The following is a 20,230-nucleotide window of genomic DNA, read 5'->3' on the forward strand; positions in this document are numbered from 1 at the left end:
CCAAAACAGAAAGGTAAATGTAAGGAGTCCCTGAAAAGGGAGAAAAAAATAAAATTGCTATTTAATAAAAATCATGTTCTAGTCTTCTGGCATATTATTCATCTTGTCTCCCTATTTGAAAGATTTTTCAGTTTAGCTCCTGTTGAATTCTATGTATGCTGAATTTTGAACTATATAAATTCCATATAATTTAGGCTAGCATTTATGCTCCTCCATAATGTGCCCCTAATTTTATCATGTATCTTTCCTTATACAGAATTCTCCACCTGAAATTCTTTTATCTCTGTCTTTACAAATATAAATTCTGTCAAAGCTTTGATAAAATGCCTCTTCTAACACTGAGATTTCCTTGATTCTTGAAATTTTCTTGGTATTTTCTCTGCTCTATCTGTCCTCAATGGAGTAGGAGAAAGAGAGAAAGTGGAGAATAACTTTTATTTCTTTGAACATTTATAGGACATTGACATCTTCTGGAAATGAACTGAACTGAACTGAACCATTATTGACTTAACTTCTATATTAGAACCTAAATGTTTTAAGATGATGTTCAGGTCTGATTAATCTTTGTACTGCCCAATGGCATTACATGGTATTTGCTCATAGTAAATGTTGATTCTATGTACAATAATTGCATGACATTTTTTGAAAAATAAGTAAATAAATCTTTATTATTTAATGTCTTATTTTAATAAATATTCAAAATATATTTATTCCATCAGTATTTCTTTTGAATTATTACAAATAATTCTCCACTTGCCTGAAGAAGGTAAATGACGTATATTTTCCCCATCTCTGCAGTTTTCTGCCTTTCTCATCAACTTAAGAATCATCTTAGTCAATGGTACCATGTGTATGTGGGTGGAGTAAATAAAAGTGAAGAATTTTATGGAAGATTATGGAAGGTATATTTGAGATATTTGATCTAGAATTTACTATTATATTTAAGGATTAATGGTATGGAGTATTTGAAATTATGATTATCATAGAAAATCTAGTAAGTATGGTACTATGTTTATTCAAATCTTCCATCATCGATAGGGCAGGGTGAGATGGGAAAAGGATCACCTAACTTAAAGATTATATATAGTGACATGGAATAGAAAAAATATGCCTGTAGATTATAATGATAAATATTTTATGAGATTCTAAGGTTGACTATGCACTAAGTAGTGGGATCTGAATTTAATCCATCCAATACTAATTAAATTAATACATTTGCCCTATGTAATTTCTGTTATATTTATTAAGGTGCACTGGATTTTATTAGGACTCATAACTGTCCTCTAATTTCTGTCTTTTCATGGTGTGATACCTACTGTTGGTGTTCTACCTCTCCTTTCTGGCTAAAATAGTTGTGGGGTTTGTTCCGGTGTTTGTCAAATACTGGACGATATCTCTAGAGAATGAACTCATTCATTTTGCTAATGATTCATTTAGAAATGGTTATATAACCAGGTTTGGCAAAAATATATAAGAGGAGATTTTATAGTAAAGAGAATTTCTTCAAAATACTTAATAGAAAGAAATGCTACTCAAGCTGTCTCACCATCTGTTCATCTCATACTTCTTTCTTCTTTTTGGACATTTTTATGCTTCTTAGGCATACTAAAAGCCATTTTGTAACCATAAAGAGATGGTCAAGAGCTCCACAGAGAAGCTGACCCAGATCCTGATATTATGGAGTCACTGAATAAATTCTGGAACTTCCAACCTAAGTATATTTATTATGTTAGAATAATACATATTTTACACTTAAAAAAAGTGTATTCTATTTTTTGTAGCAAAAAAACCATAATTGACATAAATATTAATTTTGGCATGTCCCCATCATCATATGAATTATCATTGCATTAAAGAGTATTTAATACTACATAAGGAAATCAGTAGCCTCCTGGCAATTAACCTTTAGAAACAATTTTTACTACAGTACAAACAATATATGATGTCTTCAAAATACCAAAGCCTGTTGAAAAACAATGCTAGTTGATATTATGGCAGAGGCTACCATTCAACCAAGAGTGGCACCTCACAGAAACTTTGGCTCTTTACCACCATTTAATGGAACTTCAAGCTCAGGAGATATGTGGTCTTCCTACCAAGGTATTTATAATGATGAGTTACCAAATAGTTTGTCATCGCCTGACAAAGATCTCTAACTTTCCAATCTCTGATATCACTTTTCTCACCCTGCCTGACCCTTATGCCAGTGCAACAATTTCTTTTTATATTACAGAGTAACTCCAGTTATACTACCAATACAGATGACTGAAGACTGAAGGAATAGGCCTTGAGTGACAAAGGTCTTGTAAGGCTTTTCATTTAAGCAAATGACAGCATCATTAACATTAGAGCTCTAATCTGTAACAATAGGCTTTAATCTTTTCTGTGATGTTAAAGATCTGAGCCTTTTGTTTTGGATTGCCTTAAGGTAGCTGTCAGAAAATTAAAAGGGACAGGGACCATGGATGCAGGGAAGCCAAAAGCAAAAACAACAAAAAAAGGGCTTAAAAAATATTTACAGGAAGGTACTCTGAGTATGGTTACTTTACATGGAACAGACTTGAAAACATATCACCTATACTATTTCTAAAATTTTTAATTTTGAAATTATTATAGATGCACCGGAAGTTGCAAATATAATGAAATAGGTCCCATGTATTCTGCATCCAGGTTCTCCCCATGGTAACTTCTTCCATAATTATAGTACAATATCAAAACCGGAATTTTGACATTGGTATAATGTCTATGTATAATTTTATATCACTTTATCACTTGTGTAGATTTGGATAATCACCACTGCAATCAAGATAACAAGCTATATTCCATTACCAAAAGATCTCCCTCATGTTATCTCTTTATAGTCAGGCTCACACCCTACTCCCCACCATCACAAACCATTGGCAAACATTAATGTGTTTTCCACCTCTATAATTCTGTAATTTCAAGAATTTTATAGAAATAGAATCTTTTAATATGTAAACTTTAAGGATTGGTGTTTTTCACTTAGTATAATTTTCTGGAGATGTATCATGTTGTTATGTATATTAATAGTTCTTTTTATTGCTCAATATCATTTATGGTATGGATATACCTTGTTTGTCTAACCATTTGCTCATTGAAGAGCATGATTTGTTTCCAGATTTTGGAAAAAACTATTTTTGCTATTATGAATAAAACTGTTATAATTTTTTCTGTACAGATTTTTCTGTGGACATAAGTTGTAATTTCTCTAGGATAAATGTTCAGGAATGCAAGCATGGGCCAAATGAAAGTTACATGTTTAGTTTCTAAAGAAGCTGACAATCTGTTTTCCAGAGTGGCTGTGTAATTTTACACTCTGACATGCAATGTATGAGTGATCCAGTTTCCACCCTTGCCAAAATTTGATGTCACTATGTTTGTTTGTTTGTTTGTTTTAATTTTAGGTATTCTAATAGGTGTGTAGTGATATTTCATTGTGTTCAATTTGCATTTCCCTAATGGTTAATAATGCTTAACATCTTTTTATGTACTTATTTGCCATCTGCATATGCACTTTTGTGAAATATCTCTTCATGTCTTTTGCCCATTTTCTAATTGGATTTTTTTAACTTTTGAGTTTCCAGAATTATATTTTAAATTCTAGTCTTTTGTTTGATTTGTGCTTGTGATTTGCAAATATCTTTTTTCCTGTCTGTAGCTTGAGTTTTCATCCTCTTAACAGAGTTTTTCATAGAACAAAAGTTTCTACTTTTGGTAAGGTAAAATTTATTGATTTTTCTTTTTATAGATTACATTTTTGGTGTCAAAATTCGTTACCATGTTGTTCTCAGAACCTGAGGTCACCAGCTACTCTTTCTTCTCTTTAACATTGAGTCATTTAACATCTGTTTATACATAATGGACAAGGTTTTCTGTTGTGCTTCTTTAGCAGGAGGAATAGGGAAAAGTATGAAATCAGTTTTTACTAAGTTTTTGAGACAATTTTTCCTAAAAGAAACCACCTACATGGTCTTAAAAGAAACAGCTTGCAATAGTTTGACAAGCATTAAAACAACTTTCATGGGAAACAGACTAAGATCCTGTCTATTCTCCCGTGTCCAATTCAGATGTGTCCATAGAAGTTAATACATGCCCCAATTGTCAACTCAAGGATTAAGAGGAGATAATCCTCCTACAAAAGATCATCCATTTCTTTCTTTTTCTTTCTTCAATTTTTCTTTTTCTTTGGTCAGCTTTATTGTGATAAAATTGACATATAATATTGTATATGTTTAATGCATACAATGTGATGATATGATATGTGTATATACTGTGAAATACTACAATAAGGTTAGTTAAAACATTGTTTACCTCACATAATTACCATTTTGTTGTTGTTGTAGTTATGGTAAGAACATTAAACCTCTAACCTCATAGCAGCTTTCAATACAATATAATATTGTTACTCTAATCACCATACTGTGCATTAGATCCCTGGAACTTATTCCTCTTCGAACTGGAAGTTTGTAACCTTACCACCATCTCCCCATTTCTCCCACCCCTCAGCCCTAGAAACTACCATTCTACTCTCTGTTTATATAAGTTCAATGTTTTCCAATTCCGCAAACATACAGTATTTTTCTTTGTCTGATTAGTTTGCTTATCGTAATGCCCTCAAAGTCCATTCATGTTGTCACAAATGGAGTAATTTCATTCTTTTTTCAATGATTGAATAATATTCCATTGTACATTTATACCAAAGGATACCAAATCCTTACTTGGTGAGGATACCAAATTCCTACTTTATCCCTTCATCTACGGTTGGAACTTTAGGAGGTTTTCATGCCTTGGCTATTGTGAATAATGCTGAAATGAACACAGAAGTGCAGATGTCTCTTTGAGATAGTGATTTCATCTTCTTCAGCTACTCCTGCAGAAGTAGGATTGCTAGATCATATGGCAGTTCTATTTTTAATTTTTTGAGGAACCTCCATACTGTTTTCCATAGTGGGCATACCAGTGTACATTTCTCCCAAAAGTATGCTGGATTTCCCTTTTCTCTACATCCTCACCAGTATTTATTACCTCTTGTCTTTTTGATAACCATTCTAATGGATGTGAAATGATACCTCACTGTGATTTTGATTTGCATTATCCCAATGATTAGTGATATTTAGCACTTTTCCATGTACCTGTTGGCCATTTGTATATCTACTTTGGAAAAAAGTTTATTCAGGTCCACCTTGTAACTTTATTTTTGGCCCACTTTTTAATTGGAATTTTTTTTTTTTTTGCTTTTGAATTGTCTAAGTTCCTTATATATTTTAGATATCAACCCCTTATCAGATGCATGGTTTGCAAATATTTTCTCTCGTGCTCTAGGCTGCCTTTTTAGTTTGTTCACTGCTTCTTTTGCTGTGCAGAAGCTTTTAGTTTGATGTAGTCACACTTTGTTTTGTTTTGTTTTGCTTTTTTTGCTTGTGCTTTTGGTGTCATATCAAAAAAAAATCATTGCAAAACCAAGGTCAAGGAGCTTTTCCTCTGTGTTTTCTTCTAGGAGTTTTATGGTGTTAGGTCTTGCATTTAAGTCTTAAATCCATATATTAAGTCCTTAATTTTTGTGAGTGTTATAAGTTAGGGGTCCAATTTCATTCTTTTTCATGTGGATTTCCAGTTTTCCCAATCCCGTTAACTGGAGAGACTCTATTTTCTCCATTGAGTCTTCCTGGGAACCTTCTCAAATATTAATTTACCATACATGTGTGGATTTATTTCTGAGCTCTTGATTCTATCTTATTGGTCTATGTGTTTGTTTTTATGTCAATAGTATACTCTTTTGATAGTAAAAGCTTTGTCGTATAGTTTGAAATCAGGAAGTGTTATCTCTCCAGCTTTGTTCTTTGTCAAGATTGTTTTGGCAATTTGGGTTTTTTTGTGGTTTCATGCAAATTTATTTATTTATTTTTTCGATTTCTGTGAAAAATGCCACTGAAATTTTGATAGTGATTGCATTGGCTCTATATGGCTTTTGGTAGTATAGACATTTTAACAATATTAACTTTTCCAGTCCATGAACATTGGATATCTTTTCATTTATTTGTGTCTTCAATTTCTTTCATCAATATCTTGTAGTTTCCATGATGGACATCTCACTTCCTCAGATAAATTTATTTCTAAGTATTTTATTGTTTTTATGCTATTGTGAATGGGATTGTTTTCTTCATTTCTTCTTCAAATAGTTCATTGTTACTGTATAGAAATGTTACTGATTTTGTATGTTGATTTTGTATCTTGCAGCTTTATTGAAATTGTTTATTAGTTCTAACAGTTGTTTTTGTGGAGTCTTTAGGATTTTTTATACATATGAAATCATGTCATATTCAAACAGAGAGAATTTTACTTCTCCCTTTCTGATTTGGATGACTTTTATTACTCTTCTTGTCTAATTGCTCTGGCTAGGACTTCCATCACACTCTTGAATAGGAGTGGTGAGAGTGTTCAGTCCTGTCATGTTCTTGATCTTAGAGGGAAAGCTTTTCAGCATTTCATCTTGGAGTATGATGTTAACTGTTGGTTTGCCATCTATTGTTTTTATTATGTTGAGGTATGTTTCCTTCTATGTTCAATTTTTGGGAGGTTTTTGTTGTGAAATGGTGTCAAATATTGACAAATCCTCTTTCTGTATCCATTGAGATGATTATATGATTTTTGTCTTCCATACTATTAATGTGGTGTATCATATTTACTGATATACATATATTGAATCATCCTTGCATTGCAGAAATAAATCTCACTTGATCACAGTGTATGATACTTTTAATATGCTGTTAGATTCAGTTTAATAGTATTTTACTGAGAATTTTTACATCTATATTCATCAGGGATATTGGCTCATAGTTATCTTGTCTAGATTTGGTATCGTGGTAATTCTGGCCTCATCAAATGGTAGGCATTCCCTCATCTTTTTGGAAGAGTTTGAGAAGAATTATAAAAATTGACATCAATTCTCATTTAAATATTTGGTAGAATTAACCCATGAAATGATCTGGTGCTAGTTTTTTTGTTTTGTTTTTAATTGAAAGTTTTTTTTTTATTACTAATTCAATCTCCTTATTTGTTACTGCTCTGTTCAGATTTTCTAGTTCTTTATGATTCAGACTTTATAGGTAATATGGTTCTAGAGATGTATTCATTTCTTCTAGGTTTTCCAGTTTGTTAACATATAATTTTTCACAGTATTCTCTTTTGAGCTTTTGTATTTCTATGGTAAAATTTGTAATTCAGTGTAATATTTTTTTTTCACTTATAATTTTAACTATTTGAGCCATCCCTCTTTTTCTTGGTAAGTTAGCTAAAGGTTGGCCAATTTTTTTACCTTTTCAAAATACCATCTGTTAGTTTTGTTGATCTTTTCTATTATTTTTCTCTTCTCTATTTCATATATTTCTGCTTTGATCTTTGTTATCTCCATCCCTCTGATAATTCTGGGCTTTTATTCCTAGATCCTTGAGGAGCAAAATTAGAGTTTATTTGATATCTTTCTTTTTTTCTTCATGTAGGTATTTATCACTATAAACTCCCCTTTAGTACTCCTTTGCTGCCTCCCATTAGTTTTGGTGTGCTGTATTTTCATTTTCATTTATTTCAATATATTTTTAAATTTCTCTTCTGATTTCATTTTTTACCCAATGGATGTTCAGGAGTGTGTTATTTAATTTCCACACATTCATTAATTTCCCAGTTTTCCTCCTCTTGTTAATTTATAGTTTTATACCATTGTGTTTAGAATAGATACTTAATATAATTTTAATCTTCTTAAATTTGCTGAGGCTTGTTTTGTGACTACATATGATCTTTCTTGGAGTAGGTTCTGTGTGCACTTGGGAGAATGTGTATTCTGCTGCTATTGGATGGAGTGCTTTAATTATCTATCTTCAATTCCTGGAAATCCATTTCTTTGGGCCCAGTTACTAAAGGTGTTCCATATTCCTTTCATGAAGAATTATTTCCTTGGTTCTTCTCCCTGTAACCTTGTACCTCTGCATTTTAAGACGCTGTTACCTCTTCCAAAATTTATAAACTGTCTCCAATAAGAAAATCTTCACCTGTGGATGCAGGGATGATGAAGCTTGCTATGCTTAGTGAAGGAAACCAAGTGTGGAAGCCTGTTCAAACCAGGTCTCAGGGCATGGTAACTCGTTGGCTTAGGTTATTGTAGTCCTCAGCATCAACAATCATATGGTCCTTGGTAAACACTGTGGGGTAATCCACAGAGACTGCAAGGGCTTTTATGGTCCTCAATGGTGCCTCCTAGTCTAGCATCTAAGATCGTGACAAGCAGTGGTATTGCCTGGAGCCAGTGGTGTGTACAATCTCAGTTGTGGGGGCCAGCTGCAGGTTTTTTGTAGTAGCAGGGGCCAGTTACAAAAACATGTAGTGGTGAGAACTAAGGTATGCAGCAAGGTCTGGGGCCAACTGAGCACAATAGAAGCTGTAGGGGCCCTGGCTGTCAGTGTGCACTGCCATGACTGCTGGGTGTCTCCGTGGGTGGACAGCATTGGAGGCTGGTGAAGGGAGTTGGGGAAGGGTTGTCAGGTGTGCAGCTGGAAGAGTGAACACAGTGGTGCAGACCAGTGTCAGAAGATAGGGGAGAGCTGATGAAATCTACAGGGGTCTATGACAGCTCTGCTGGCTGTTGATTTCTTCAGTGGCAAAAACTGTTGCAATTGTCTACAGAGCATGTTACTGGGAACACTCTTTCTCCTGCTATGTGACTGGTATTGGTAGCTTCTTCTTTTCTTTCTTGTTATTGGCCATCTCTATGAGTCTTACCTTTGCTGACCTCTTAGTGGGAGGTGAAACTGAAGCAGATCTGCAGGAGGTAAGCAAAAAAGCTGGGGCAACACCTTGCTCACTCAGTTCTTAGTTTCCCAGGAAGGAGAACTCTTTCTAGGTGGGGAGTTTCCTCTTGCTGCTGAGCAATGGCAGCTTTTGGGATGGGATAATGCAAACAAAATAAAGTTGTTCTTCCTTCTTTTTCTGTGTGGTTATTCTCAAGTTTTTTGTTCCTCTGTGTTGTTGAAGCTTCTGAAGTAGACTCCAGGGTTCTCCTAGTGTTGTTTTGGTATAGCTGTGTGTATAGCTTGTTTTGTTTATTGGGGTATAGTTGCTTTACAATGTTGTGTTAGTTTCTGCTGTACAACAAAGTGAATCATCTGTATGTATACATATAACCCCTCCCTCTTGGACCTCCCTCCAAGAGGCACATGAAAAGATGCCCCAAATCACTAGTTATTAGAGAGATTCAGATCAAAACTACAATGAGGGATCACCTCACACTAGTCAGAATGGCTATGATAAAAATCTACAAACAGTAAATGCTGGAGAGAGTGTGGAAAAAAGGGAACCCTCTTGCACTGTTGGTGGGAATGTAAATTGATAGAGCCACTGTGGAGAATGGTATGGAGGGTCCTTAAAAAACTAAAAATCAATGTCTAATTGTTAATCTTTTGGGGAGGATGGAAGCTGGAGCACCAGTTTATGACAGTCTGTGAAAAGCATCCTGGGAGGTCTTCAGTCACTCAGTCTACCCACCCTGGGCTGTCTGGGTTCTGGTGGCACTTTCTTCATCCCTTTCTTCCCTTCCTCCTTCCTCTCTCCTCTCCTCCTCCAGGCATGTGACACCTCCATGCCCTATGCCTGTGCCAGGAGAGACACAAAGGACCAGTAGGGACACTAGAATGGACTCAGTGATGCCACCATCAAGAGAGCAGGATGTGTGTGTCATTTTGGGGCTGAAGTTGTTAAGAAATGAACCTACCTTTCTCATGTTTACTTACTCCTTAAATAGTGACTTTTGAAGAAACATGTTGATGATGCAGACAAAATTTGGAAGGAACTTGACTCCCTGAATTGCTTCCTAGAAAGTTTCTTAATGAAAATCCACATTGGACTGCTCAGTGAGTGAGAAGGAAAATTCCACTAGAGTTTATCCCTTAGAATGATCATTATTATCATAACAATTACAAGACCTACAGAAACTATTACATTTAGTAACCATATAATTCCAAAATTCTATTTTTTTTCTCATGACTCTGAAGCTACAGAAAGTAGAGAGACACCACAAAATAGAAAGCAGAGTTAGTTTTCATAAAGCCTAGAGTTTCTCTTTCTGTTACCTTAAATTTTCTTATGTCTTCTACTTCATTTATAAAGTAAGTATTTTAACCCCCAAACAGATAATAGAGTACTATATGTACTAACAAAATTCAGCACATTTTTATTGTCCAAGTGAGCTAGTATGTAAGTAAATATGCATGAATAGTACATAAACACAAGTACTTTTTTTCTCCCTAGCATGAGTATAAAATGTGTTATCTTACTAGAAAAGCAAACAAAGATTATAATTTTCCATCTAAATGTTATGGTTCATACCAACTGGTGAAACTTCAGTGAGGGAAAGTACTGTTCTATGATAGGTTATCCTTGTCTGTTTCAGGAAGAATAGAGCCTGGTGTTGAAAGACTTTATCTCATTCCCAGAGTTTAAATATGTATGAAGGAAGGTATTTGTTTTGATATACTGGACTAATAGTGTTAATATTTAAATGATTCCTCTTTTATTCCTAAAGTAACGCTTCATTAATATGTGAAATATAATATCAGCTTTGGTCATATTGTTTCAGTCTGTTTGGCTGCAGGCCTTGTGTGACAACCTTGCATCGAGTTACATAGTGAAGACTATTTTTGCTGCTGAAGGGGACTAAAACTTCATGTTTAAACATAGGCTTTTTACAAGGAATAAGAGAAACTGAATTATTAGGATTTGTAGATTACAAATGACTGTTGTATTTGAAATATGTTAGTATGTCTAATGGTTCTTCTCTTTGATTAAATAATATATGTTGGCATCTTAATCGTTAGAGATCATCATTAAACTGATAGAGATTGAAAATTTATATTCTCAAACTCTTTTAGGATTAGTAATATTTAACAACTTTCTTTCAAAAGTCAAACCCAGAAGTATTACTGATAAACATTTCTTAATATTTTTTATGAGTAAAACTTCTGTATTTAACTTTTTATTATGGAAAATTTTAGACATTTAAAAATGTATGATGAATAGTTTAATTAACCTCAAATTATTAATTCATGACCAATACTTTTTTATTTATATTCCCACCTATTTCTCCTCCCTCTGAATTGATATGAAGTAAATCCCAGATATCATAAAATTTCCTTAAATCAACAGCTTTAGCAGAATTAGCATTATGATAAACAACAAAGACTATCAGTCCCAAAATATTTATGTATGTATATATATAGAGAGATAGATAGATAGATAGATAGATGATAGATAGATAGATATAGATAGATAGATATAGATAGATATAGATATATAGATATAGATATATATATTCCACAATAATATACAGTTTGTACATATATATTGTTTCCCTTTCTTAGAATAATTAATTAATTGAGAGTAATTATCACCATCCCAATCTACTATAACTCATCTTCATTATTAATATTTCCTTAGCAGCTTACTATTTTTGTTAGTTGAAAAATACATTGTAAGACAACTCTTGCCATCCTGGAGCTTACATTATAGAAAGGTAGATAGAAATAGATGAGAAAACAACAGTGATGATAAGCCATATGTCAAACACACAATATGACTTGTTAAAATACTAAGACAAGAGAAATGGAATAGAAAAATTTCAACTCCCTGTTTATTTTCATCTTCTTACTCATCTGTGAGTAGATGTGTTCACAGTTACTGGCTCAAGATGTAGCAGTAAATGTCTGTAGGGGAGCAAAATTTGCCAGCCCAAAGTGTGTCTCCTTGGCATGAGGATTAATTTAGGTTCATCATTTTAAATGCCTGACTCAGGAAAAACCTTTGACTTTCCCCCTAACTGCTTAAAAGAATGTAGATAGAGGAAGTGTTACAGGACGGGAGCTATCCCCACAGATAACTATAGTATGAGCTAGGTGTATAGACAGGAAGGAACCTAGCAAAGTCTGCTTGTTAAAATTCCTTTCTGTGTCCCATTGTCTCTACGAGTCCCAGAAAACATTTGCTTACCAAACATTTGCTTTTCCATCTCCATGAGAATTACATTCCACCCCTTTGAAGTCCCAAACCACTACCCCGAACATCCTCTTTAGTCTTTAACTGAAGATGGTATTATATTTATGGTAAGACTTTGGCCATTTTGGTGAATTACTCATTTTACCCTAGTCTCTCCCATGTATTAAAAATGTTATCAAGCTTTTGTTTGATTGTTCTCCTTTAATCTGTCTCATGTCAATTTAATTCTTAGGGGGCTTCCCTGGTGGTGCAGTGTTAAGAATCGACCTGCCAATGCAGCGGACATGGCTTTGATCCCTGCTCTGGGAAGATTCCATGTGCCGCAGAGCGACTAAGCCCATACACAACAACTACTGAGCCTGTGCTCTAGAAGCTGCAAGCCACAGCCACTGAAGCCTGTGCACCTAGAGCCTGTGCTCCACAACAAGAGAAGCTACTTCAGTGAGAAGCTCGTGCACTGCAATGAAGAGAAGCCTCTGCTCACCACAACTAGAGAAATCCTGCATGCAGCAAAAAAGGCCCAATGCAGCCAAAAATAAAATAAATAAATTTAAAAAAATTGATTCTTAAATGAATCAGAAGAACCAAGGAGGGTAAAGAAAGATTTCTTCCTCCCCAAAATACCCATGCCTATTTTTAGGAAGCACTGCCCATAGATATATCTAATGTACTTTAAAAAATGCATTGAACAGCCTCTGGATATAATTTTAAATTGTGAGCTATTCCTGATGTTTTGATGTTGACATCTTTAAACTGATTGCCTGAATATATGCTAACATAAGTAAGAGATAGGAACAAATATTACAGAATATATATATAGTACTTTGGAGATGGCTTCATATTCTTGGACAATCCTCCACCAAAATGTGGGGTTTGTGGTCCCTTCCTTTGAATTTTTGAGGACCTGTGATTAATTAACCAAAAAGAATATAGAAGAAGTGGATTGTGCCCATTTCTGGGCCAATGCCTTACAGAACTGGCAGCTTCTACTTCCTGTCTCTTCGAATACTTATTCTTGGAACTCAGCCACCACCTTGTAAGGAAGCTCAAGCCTTCCCCATACAAAGGGGCTTGTGTAGAGGGGAACCCAGGTCCTACTACTAGCTTCAGCTATGCTTCCAACTGACTGCCTGTACCAATTTACTTGCTATGTGAACTTACCTTCTTAGAAATTGTCCTCCAGCCCAAATGGAGATGCTACATTTCAAATTGATTAAAACAGAGATGACTGATTTAAATTGCAGATTAAAAGCAAAATAATTGATTGCTGTTGTTTTAAGCCACTAGGTTTTATTTGCTATGAAACATTAGATGATCTTAAAAGAATAAAACTCCACATAAGTTACCTTTTTGGGTAATGGACTTTATGAAGGAGGGCTATTTCTGAGGTTTATTCTGTATTCTCAGACAATTACCATCATCATTAAAACATCAAGTTGTTTGTTGAATGATCTGTGTCCTCCTTCATGCCTCCACTGATGTTATATACTACTCTTCAAATTTCTTTCATTTCCCCCCCCCACACTGTATGTCCTGCATTCCTCTTGCATTGGAATTTTTAAAAAGGCATAGTGTATGTTTGATATATTTTCAATAACATATGACGTATCAAAGTCTCCTCTTCATGGGGTATAAAATCTTTGAAAATAAGAACCAATTTTTTCATGACTTGAAGGATCATGTTTGTCACATAATCAATGTTTATTTTTGAATGAATGAATGATTTAAACATTACCTTGCTTAGTGCTCTTATTCCATGGGTTTATATTGTTTTTGCCTACTTAAATACGTCTCACTATAGTAACTTTATAAACTCTATCCTTTTTCCAAAACAATTACTTGAAGTAGGTTGTAATGAAAATCATTTTTTTTATATATAAAAATGATATATGTGGAAATGAAACCCAGTAAGTTACCTGTAGGATACAGCTTTTTTGCCAGAGGAAAATACTATAAGTCAGTCTTATGATCCAGTGTTTTCTAAGGGGAAACTGTACATGCAAGGGAATTAAGGAGGGAAATTAACTTTGAATTTTTATCTTCTACTCAACTACTAGTAGCTAGGTGATAATTGCCGAAATTAAAAATAGTATATCAAGCAAGGTCCATTCAAGAGATTAGAGACAACATCATTATTTTAACAAAGAGAATTTAATATAATGAATTGCTAACGAAGTATTAGAGAAAGTAAAAGACAAAAGGGGACAGTAAGATGGTAACTGTTTGGAGTATCTACCACATCTAGAGTGGGAAGAGGTAAAAATTATTATACTTCAAAAACTGGGTGAGGGGCACTGGATTTCTGAGAAAGGGGCTCAACAGGCTACAACTTGTTCTTCTGAAGGAAGATAAGGGGCTTCTTCTAATATAGGAAACTCAAACTGAAGCCAGCTGCTACTGGAGGAGCCAACAGCTACAGTCAGGGTGAAGAACCACTTGTAGAGCTTCATAGGAAGTGGAGTCCCCCTTCTTCCTCTTCTGGTAGCTAAGTCTCCTTCAGAGCTCTCTGTTGGCAGAGTTTAACAAGGGTCTTTTGGGAAAGCTGAATGTGTTTTCCAGAGTCCCAGCCTCATCATTACATAGCAAAGAGTAAAAGGGTTGCTTTGAAGCTGAGGAGAAATAGCTTAAAAATCAACCCATATGGGGTGTTAAAAACCATTGTACAACTTTGGTTCCTGTACATTCTCATTCACCACGGTCTGTGTTTTACATTATAGTCATTTAATGTTCCTCTTTTAGAAGTTTTCTCATATAGGAAGGATATTGAATATTTTTCCCATAAGTAAAGGAAGGAATGTGGACTACTGATATAATAAGTGAATATACAATTACTCTGGATTAGTCAGGATTCAATAAGCTTGGACTAAAGTAATAATAAAATTGGATGCAGATACAGAAGGAAGTATGGTTATATGTGCATGTATGCCTATTTGCATTGCTTAGCAATTACAGGTGGAGCAATGCATGAAAAAGACAAAGGTAAAGGATGAAAAAATAAGTAGAAACAAGGATCAAGTAGGAATAAGAAGCAGATAAACAAATAAATAAGAAAATAATGATACTGACAGATTATTCAAAAGGAAACCAATCAAAAACTAGTGCAGGACCAATCTTTTGTAATCTAAGTGCAAAACATATTCCTAGCCTAATGTAATTTTAAGAAGTGAGGTCAGGAAAGAGTGTAATCACTTTGATTTCTTCAGAATAGATTACTCTACCTCTGCTTCTCTGTTCCTAAAGCCTCAATAAACTATTCCTGTAGTTAGCAGTTTGTAGCTTTGTATTCTTCCCATTTTGGCATCTGTAAGAATGGGCATATCTCAGGCATTTTTTGTTTTACAAGAAAAAACAACATTACCAGTTTAGTAGAACATGCTTATTACTTACAGAATTTCACTCCAAGTAAGAGATGCAGTACATTTTGTAAATCTATTAAGTATTGGGACATTATTTAAGATTGAGAAAGGTAAGAACTGAATATGGTGTAAGTCCTACAAATGTGACAAAGGAAAAGTCATTCTCTTATTCATTATATACCTATATTTATCTATCTGTATCTCTCTATATTCATATATTTTATGTTTATAAATATTAAATTTATGTTTAATAACTATTCACATACTTTGAAGAATGTTTCTGTAAACATGATAGACTATCACGCATCCAGGGAACAGTGCTTATATTTCCTAATTAGATTTTCTAGGATAAGTTGACCATGTGATGCAGCATGACCCTTGAGCCCTCTGTTCATTTCAGCCTGGACAGTGGCTCAGGGGATAAGTATTTTGACTAGCAACTAGTGGCAGTCATATGGCAATATAATCAACAATATTTGTATTTGTGTCTGTCTCCACCACCATCCATGTGTGAGTTTATGTTGTCATTAGATAACATTTTCAGCATCCTTACTAACATTTTCTTACCTTATGTTAATACCTTTCCTTACTTTAATTTGCCTGTATAAAAATATCAAAAGAAGAATAAACCCGCATCCCACTTAGTTATTTTCTTGGGCTATTATTCTTTGAAGGTTGGTGTCTGTCCCAAATGTATAAAACAAGCACAACCTTCCCTCTCAACTACATATTATGAACTTAGTCCATAAAGTATCCAATACTGTTTATATTCTTTTCCATTTGGATACTGAATTGTCATGGTACTTTGATAAGAAAGACTAAAGTATTAGAAGATTGTTTCTTTACAGCCTCAATATTTATCATTTAAAATAAAAGGACCTAACTTAATACTTATGATTTTAATTAGATGAACTTAATTCAGTGAAACAATGAAACAGAATCTATAAATTTGCATCAATTTGGCCTGTTAGTTTGGTATTTGCCAAAAAATACATAGGTGAAGATACATATACAATGCCCAGGTATCTCCATTGGTTATCTTAATTGCATCTAAAACATTAAGATATTTCGTAAAAACAAAACAAAACAAACCTCCAAAATATTAACTACTTCAATGAGGGAGATAACAGAGAGGGTGAATAGGCTCTCATTTTCAAGTTTATTCTTTCATTAGGGACACAATTAAAATATTTGAAATTTTAAAAAAGGTAAAAAACAGGAAAAAAGAAGAGGGACAGCAGAAAGAAAAAGAGAGAAGGAAAATTTAAAAAAAAAAGGAAATAAAAGAGTGAAATGAGAATTGAAGAGAGAGGAGATAGAGAAAGGAAAGGGAGAGTGAGAGTGAGAGCAAGCAGGTGAAAGAGAAAGATGTAAAATAGTACTGCTAAACGATGTCTGAGATTATATCTGATTCACTAGTGAAAAGAGACTGCAGAGTCATAGAAAATCTTCTAGTTTAGAAGTTGTTTTTTTTATAACTGAATTGTCTAATGATATTAATCAGGATATGCTTTTATGTACATTATGCTTTACATAAGCATTTCTATTTTTTTCAGATTCCAAAATTTCACTAAAGCTTAGAATTTTCCACTTTTAAAATACTCCACACATAGTAAATTAATGCATGATTTTCTTGTTAAAATCAGCATTGCCTAAAATGATCTGTAACTGAACAGGAGCAATAGCAAAGGTGTGAACTACTTCAGGGAAGTGCTAACATCAGAGCCCAAATGAGAACATTTAAATGCTAAAATTTTTCAGCAACAGCAAACAGATATTTCTGCAAAATATCATTTTTTTCATGTTTTCCAAACTGCTTTTTCTATGTACATTTACTTCTTCATTCTTCAAACTTGGACTTTCCTGCCACTTTACCAATTTTCTGTGCCCATTCATCCTTGAAATATTTCATTTTTACTTCTCAATTTCTCCTCCTCTGCAGTAATTGCAATGGAAGATGGGTGTTTGGTTCTGTTCTAAAAAATGTGTTCAGTATTAGTGACATGTACCAGGCTGATGACATTGCAAACTGAAGGCCATTGTTTTAATCACAGTAACCCAGGCACCAAACAACATTATCTCACAGTTGCCTGAACAACTATTCTCAGTTCTATTCTGAAAGAAAGGACAATAATTAAACCTTTGGCTTAAAACATAATTTGTGTTAATTTTTAAAACGACTGTGCATGATATAGGTTTCTGCTTGAAAAGACATATTGTATTGATGATGCCAATCAAATAGCCATTAGATGCTATTGAATTTGAATGGCTCACTAAGGCAGACACCTGCCTACTAATTTTAAGTTCCAATTAAGTTTGTGATTGCATAGAAATTAACTCTCAGAAAGAGATAAACACATATTTCAAAGGTAACTTGGATGATTCTAATGTCATTGTAAGCAAATATTTTATTCCACGGGGCATATACATTTCTAGTAATGTGTCTTCTAAAATATGAAGGAATTAAAACTCCTCTCTCCCTGCATAAGCATATATAACAACTACGTACAAACTGCTAACTCCAGAACAAGTTTCCTACTGTCTAAAACAACATCCTATCCCCACAAACATCAACTGATAGTGGTTTTGTGGGGCTAAGACAACAAAAATACACTAAGATGCAAGATGACTAGATTTACTAGATTTAAGTAAGGTATAGATATAGGGTAGAGTAGATAATCACAAAGGTCTCGTACTCATCTAATAGTTTCCAACTGAAATAGGCATGGTCTTTTGAAGCTAAAGCAAAGCCCTATGGAAATGTAGAGAAATCTAAAGAGTCTGTCTCAATGAATTTTTTAAAAGAGTATGACTTCTTTTGGGTAGTTAGACTCTTTCTCAATATTACTGTTTGATGTAGCCTTAAACAATTTCTAAAATGTAATCCCATCACATAACTTCACCCCACCATTGGGACTTATTTACTTTAATGGATTTTGCTCATCAAGATCCCCCTTAAACAGCAAATAACCTTTAGGATACACAATAATTTATGTTTTTTATTAGCTAATATAAGAACCCAGGTGGGTTTATTGCTTAAAACTGTGGGGGGATAGGACATAAACAAAAGACATGGGGCTTAAACCTTGTCTTTGAGAAAGGGAAGGGGATCAGAAAAGGAAAGAACAATTCCTAACTGCTAACTTAAGGATTTAGGAGACTAACTAGGTTACAGTTAATCAGCAATGTGATTAGGAAATGACAAATTCTAATTATGAGAGGTAAAAATGAATTAGAAGGATTTCGTTTAAAAAAAAAAAAAACTAGAGAGTGAAGCTTGATAACATCTTCAAATATTAGAATGACTATCAGGGGATCAAGAGATTAAAATCTAAGGTCATAACCAGCACAAATGAATAGAAATTACATGAAGTAAATTACAATTAAATATCAGCATAAACTTCTTAATATTTATAACTGTATAGTTAAAAAATCATGTGTCTACAGAAGTAATAGTTTCTTCATCCTTGGAATTTAAGTAGTGTTTAAACAGCCATTGCCAGAAAAATATGCAACGTTCTTGCCTAAAATGAGCATTTAGGCATTTGGTAAAAAGTTTTCCACAAAATGTTAATTCCAAAGGTTATTAATTGTTACCTCTAAAGGGTAAAGGATTCTATTGTCAAATAGGTATGGTAAATACCATTGAAGTAAAGTTAATCATGCAACTTTAATGCACATCTTCTCCCAATCTTCAGTATAATAATGCACTATTCAAATCCCCAGTGGGAAATAGTCAGTGCTTATTAAACATGGAAGACCATGAAATCCCTTATGCATTAATGTTCATATGGTATGATGCTTTTGGGAAGTATAATCTATTTCACAAATTAGAAAATATCTTATGTTCTTTCAGAATTTAATCTGGTTCAAACTATTAATAGGCCCTGTTGAAGTATGATGTGGTAATTATGATTTAAATATGAAATATTTCTAAGCCATACCACTTTTTCCTTAAATCACACCTCATAGATAAATGCCCAGCTTACCTATATGAAAGATTGACTTCATATCTTTAGAAAGTTAATATTTAGCAATCTTTATTGGAAAAGCTATGGCAATACTATAAATATACATGATACTTTTTAAGAACTCAATATGAATCATGGCTGTTAATTCTTAGAATAAACATATGAGGGTATATTATTATTGTCATTTTACAAATGAGAAAACTGAGTATCAGATAATTGAAATAACTTGTCCAAGGCTATAAACTTAAAAAATGAGTAGGACTCAGTGGTTTTTTTTCTTCAGAGTCTTTGTCCTAAAATTCTTACTACTTTATTATTAAATAAAATATGTGTGATTTTTTTCAGCAAGCTTTTAAGGAAAGATCTTTAAAAATAGAATAGGCCATGAGTCATCTTAATGATTCAAATACTTTCTTATATGAAAATACCAGGGTGGATAAATTATCTCTGGAACTTCTTTTTGGCTTTGTGATAGTAGATATAAATTGAAAAATAATTTTCATACAATAAAGAAATTTGCACACTGTTATTAGATAAAAAGGTTTCACAATCACTTGTTATAAACTTCTGTGAAAAACAGGATTGATTTTTATCAGTCTGAAATTTTTCAGTGGAAACAGTCATTGCTTAACACAGAAAAATGAACTAAATTGTTAAATACCATTGCTAAATGCAATTTACATCCTATATGAATGTAGGAGGCAAATTTTAACTACTTTTCCTGGAAAAGATACATGTGATGAACATTAAAAGAAAAGATACATGGTCTTTTCTGAGACTTAATAAGTTTTTAAGCCAGTAACACTACCAATTTGCTAAGAAACATAAAGAAAATTAAGCTTTAAA

This window comes from Aethalodelphis obliquidens, unplaced genomic scaffold (assembly GCF_003676395.1).
Source record: "Aethalodelphis obliquidens isolate GAN/ISIS:26980383/991018 unplaced genomic scaffold, ASM367639v1 scaffold76, whole genome shotgun sequence".
Classification (NCBI taxonomy): domain Eukaryota; kingdom Metazoa; phylum Chordata; class Mammalia; order Artiodactyla; family Delphinidae; genus Aethalodelphis; species Aethalodelphis obliquidens.